This window comes from Etheostoma cragini, chromosome 4, assembly GCF_013103735.1.
Source record: "Etheostoma cragini isolate CJK2018 chromosome 4, CSU_Ecrag_1.0, whole genome shotgun sequence".
Taxonomy (NCBI): domain Eukaryota; kingdom Metazoa; phylum Chordata; class Actinopteri; order Perciformes; family Percidae; genus Etheostoma; species Etheostoma cragini.
In genome coordinates this window covers 949864-955468 of record NC_048410.1, presented here as the reverse complement: position 1 = coordinate 955468, position 5605 = coordinate 949864, and the positions used below count along the sequence as shown (strand labels likewise).

At 34.9% G+C, this 5605-nt stretch overlaps 1 protein-coding gene across 1 annotated transcript in view; it reads left to right on the top strand.

The window, feature by feature from the left end:
• LOC117943375 (V-set and immunoglobulin domain-containing protein 1-like) overlaps positions 1–5605 on the top strand; it is a 140546-nt gene that overhangs the window by 113768 nt on the left and 21173 nt on the right. The window lies entirely within an intron of this gene.

The window sequence follows — 5605 nt, the reverse complement described above, 5'->3', positions numbered from 1 at the left end:
ACATGTGACGTAAAGCACCATCTTCACACCTAGTGGACAGTTTGTGTCCTACACACAAATACATGAAAATGGCTCTTACAGTATCCCTTTAAGTAAAACTAGCAAAAGAGCAAATTAGTAATATATTTATATATATGTAAGAACAAAGTAATTATATCTGTCTGATAAATGCGGTGAAGTAAAAAGTAGCATAACATGGAAATACTCAGCCAGCCCTTTAGCCAGTTGTGTAATATTTTTATTTTTAGAAAACTACTGTATCTGCTATGACGACCAATATCATAAAATAGAGATGAAAGATCCAGACTCCATCAGTGCCTTTTACCTGTGAGCCTCCATTGATCTTGTGCAGTACAACTTTTAGTGTTTTAAAATGGTAATAAAAATCGAATTAATACATTTTGAGCGTATCACGCACTCACTTCTGGTGAATTTTTCTGCCTCAAGTTATGGTCCAAATGTCTTTTAGTTGTTTAATGGAAATCATTTTAGGTTTTTGGGGGGTTGCACTGGCCAGTTTTAATAGTTGATGGCCAGGTTGTAAACCCCCCCCCCCCCCCGTAAATGATGCCTATGCATTCATTCCACCTCTGTTTTTATCTGCAGAATTTTAGATTTCAGATTTAAGGACCATTCAAACCTTCAGTTGTCCTCTTTGTGTAAACTGTGATGTCCAGTCTGCTGGATATGATCTGTGTTACATTCTGAGTCTAATATTCACTTTTTGTCTTCTGTTTCAGGGCTCTCCACTGGATGGATTGTTCTTATAGTTGTTGTTGGTGTTGTTGTTGTTGGTGTTGTTCTAATGGCGCTTGATAAAAAGGGCTGCATCTCATTACGTCCTAAGAAAGGTAAGTTAAAATAATGAATTGTATCAACATATTCATGATGAGCAGACAACACAACAGATTATTTATACATATCTCATGTTTAGAGTCTTTGAGGTTGTTTTATCTTCAGTCATTAATCATTCTGATGGTATTTACACCAGAGGACGATTTTATTTAATAAAACTGTTACAGGATGTTACAATGTACTGGAGATTATTTTATGTTATTCTTAAATCATTATTCTTAAAATGATTCATTATATTTGATGTAGAGTATGTAAATAATATAATACACTACAAGCTTAAATGGTTAAAATATGTTGCTTGTGTTTAAAAAAATATGCAGAAATATTTTTACTGAAGAAAAAACTAGACTGCATTTATGGAATTTAATTCTGCTTATAATTATTTTTCTGCCTTTAATAATTACTAATAGATGACTGCATGTAAACATATTGATTAATACATGTTTTTATCTTCCAGGACCAACAGTCATCACAGCGGAAGAAGGCCGTGATGTTATTTTAACCTGCCGCCTCTGGCCCAAGGAGGACCTTACGTTAAAACAGTTTATCTGGAGGAAACAACTCAAAACAGATAGATGGCAGGATGTGTTCCTGTATCAAGGTCAGAGTGAAGAGGTCAAAGGTCAAGACAAACAGTTCCAAGGTCGGGTTGAATATTTTCCAGAAGAACTGAAACAAGGCAACGCCTCCATAATCATCACAAAGACGACGAAGGCTGACAGTGGAGTCTACCTCTGTAGTCATCTAGATAGTCAGAATATTCCAGTGTTCCACGTTGATCTTGTTGTAGTTGGTGAGTACTTTGATTAAAGCGTTAAAGATGTCCTCTCATTTAACGAGTGGAGCCTCGTCTCCACCTCGTTATCTAGCTGCTGCATCTCAACTAACATCATGGAAACTTTTCTCATTTCTTAATGAAATATCAGCAGTCTGCAGTAGATTAAATCTGCAATGACACAATGACACAAAGAAAGCAGTAGACGTCTCCAAGAGCACCTGCTACTCTGGTTCATGTTTGTGTATTAACAATAACTTAATTTACCAAAGTAAATGTGTAATACATATTACTTTATGGAGGGCGCAAATCTGTGTAGATCAGCCACCAAATAAATGATGTTTGCAGTTTGTGCAGCCTGAATATGATCAAGAAAGTTGAACTGAATTATCTTTAACATTGTTTTGTCTTTTTTTCTGCAGCTTCAACTCAAAAGAAGAAGAAGAAACAAGATTCAATAATCTAATGAAACGTCGTTCACTAATGATGACACTCATTTTATCTATGAAACCATGAGGCTTTGATGATGTCTGTGTTGCTGGAAACATTGATTTAGTTTCCAGTTCTTTTCTGCTGTGTTCTATCCCAGTTAGGCTGGTTGATGTGGTCTTCAGTTCTAGTTGATGGTGGACCTGTTGGTAAGACTGGTCCAGTATTCCTGATCCAGAGGTGTGTAGAGCAGAGAGGACCAGCTCAACATGATGATGCTCCTAGAAGTCTTTATTTTATATTCACACCAAATCACAAAGTTAGCTGTGATGGTGTGAAGTGTGACATATATTGTGTAAAAAGGTCACTTCATGTAATGTTTTAGTTATTTTATAGTGTTTTATTCCAGCTGTTTGCTCTTTAGACGATCATTTCTTGCCTGTGTGTGTAGAAGAATAGTAAAGGCTGAGATGTGGAATTGATCTTTTTATCTAACTCAGTGAATGAAGCGGCGCCCTGGTGGCTCAGCGGGTAGAGCCGGGACTTTAGGCTGAGTCCTCACCGCGGTGGCTTTGGTTTGAGTCCTCCACAGGACCCTTCCTGCAGGTCTTCTCTGGTCCTCCTTACTGTCTCTATCACTGTCTTTTAAACGCAGATACGCCAAAGATACAAGTATTTAGAAAAAAGCCTCTTTACTGAACACTTTACTGTGTACTTGCACTATTTATAATATAGTGTCTTTTATCATTTGAATTTAAATGTATTCATATTATATTATTCAAAGCCTTGAATAAAACGGCAGAAATATGGTTATGCAGCTAAATATTAATGCGATGAATCAAAGTGAAGCAAAAACCTTGAGACATTTTTTCAGTTTATACTGTAAATGTTTGAGTTTGTAAATGTGAAACTGCAAATACTTTTATATTTTTGAACAGCCTAATATTCATTTTGCTTCCCTTTCTGTAAAGTTATAACACAATCTTCATCACTTCTGCTCATGTTATGATTTGTTATTCAATGTTCAGTGCTTAGATATTATGAAATTAAAAGCTACTCTAAGGATTTTGAGCATTATTCATTTTTTTAAACACACCGCTGTTATTATGTATATCAAACTTTTTTAGCTGGATGTTGGACGTGAAATGAAGGAAATGGTTCTTCCATAACTTCACTATAACAAGCTATTCTATGGATATTGAGAAGACGCCATGACGTCACAGGCAGAGAAATGCTTTTTGATGTAAATTGTTTAAACTATTTTCATTTAATCGCTAACATCATTTTTTTTTTTTTTGCATATTATGATTTAATTCTAAATGCTTTTCTCTATGAAATGAAACATTTTTTTTCTTTTTTCTTTCTGAATATTAAGATTTTATTCATAATTTCTTTTCATAAATTCCCTTTTTCTTAAATTATTATTTGATTATCACAATTTTTTTAAATTCTCCTTTTTTAATTTTTATTTCTGAATACAACGATTTTATTGTTGAGTTTGTCATAATGACTTTGTTCTTATTTTAAAAAAAAAATGTTGAGATTTCATTCTTTTAATGAAATGACGTTTTTCTACAATCATTTTCTTTTGAATAATACGATTTTATTAATTTTTCATAAATCCCTTTTTCTTCTGTCAAATGTAACCACTTTATATTTTTATTATATACTAAGTGTATTATTTATTAGAATATTAAGAATAATACTTGCTGGTGTCCACGAGGTGGTGCCATGACGTCACTCAGCAGCAGAGAAGTCTTTTTTTCTTAAATTGTATTATAATATTTAGATAAAATCCGTTTTCCTTTTCAAATTATTTTTATAATCTGAATACAAACATTTTATTCCAGTTATTTTAATCCAAGAAACTAAATGTCCTTTTATTATTTTTGAATTTTCTGAATATCTCTTACTGCTGCAATAGTGTAGATTTCCTCATTGTGGGATTAATAAACAATTTTGAATCTTAAATGTTGATTTAATTCTTAATTTTTTCATTAAATCCCTTTCTCTACTGTTATATAAAACCACTTAACTGATTTAGAAAAAGTCGAGACTGTGGTTGCAGCATGGGTGGGAGCTGCAGGTGGATCTTGATCTGGATCTGTGGTTAGAGACCTCTGCTACAACTCTCTCTCTCTCTGCCCCCCCACTCTGCTCTTTATGGAAAGACCTGGGAGATAACTGTTGTTGTGATTTAATATAATAACTATATAAATAAAATGAAATTGAATGATTTACGGATTAACAACGAGCAGTTTAACAGTTCATTTTTGTTTTTATGGACATTTGATAAACGGAGGTCATTGTTTCTTTTAAACCAATCCATCAGACCCTGGACATCCATCTTTGAAGTCTTTATTCGTCCACAAGTCACGTGAAGATAAAACGTGTGTAACTCCAGGACTACGACACAAGATGGCGACAGAGCTCCGCGTGCGTCTCCTCCTACATCAACGGAGCTGTCACCGGGAGTGACAGATAGAAGGTAGGCTAGCTGAAAGTAAAGTGTGTGCAGTGATTTGTTAGAGCTCCTTATGTTTTATAATCATTAACCGACTCCTATGAAGCTTCTTCTGGGTCTGCTGGGTCTGGGTCTTCTGGGGAAAACACTTTGTGATGAAAACGGTAAAAATGACTAACTTTGTAGATATGAAGGCGACAGACGGACAGAACCGGGTCTGGTGTCAGCCTTAGGGATCCAGAGCACGCTCTGGGGACTATATGCTCCTAATTATAGCATCGGTAAGACATGCAGCCGTTCCCAGCTCAGGTTACTGATCGCTCCTCCAGGTGCAGAGGTGGGTAGAGGAGCCAAAACTCTTACTCAAGTAAATGTAATTCGTTTCTACCCACCTCTGCACAGATGACCGTGGTGTAATTTAAAGAAGACTATGTCCGAATTTGGTTTGCAGCTCGTCTTTGACGTTGGGTGGAAACACGTGTCAGAAAGCAGTCGCCGGTTAAACTGCGTCTGTTTTTTTATTCCGAAATTCAAAATGAAAACTATTATCGTCCACCCAGAACTGTTAACATGTTGAAAGGGACTTTCTAAAAACGCTTAACGTGAAAAAGCTTGGTTTAATGTTTCTAAAAAATAATCAATGATTACCAAATTTCTCTCTTATATTGATCCTCATAACCAGTAAAAACTGTCAAAAAATCTAACCCAAAGTCCGATTATTATGGACGTTAGCGGACATTAAGGGTTTCTGCTTCATTAAGGGATATTGTAAGGGAAAAAACTTAAAGTGAAATTGCTTAATGTCAGCTACCTTCCATAATAATAGGACTTTGTCCAAAGATATTCAGTTTACTGTCACAGAGAAGAGAAGAAACTAGAAAATATTCATATTTAACACGCTGCAGTCAGAGAAGTTTGACTTTTTGTTTGTAAAAAGTGACTCAAACCAGTTAATCAGTTATCAAATAGTTGTTGATTCATTTAATAGTTGAAAACTAATACATCCTAATAATCCATTCATCTTTGCAGCTCTACGAGTGTTACATACAGTGTGTGTATATATATATATATATATTTATATA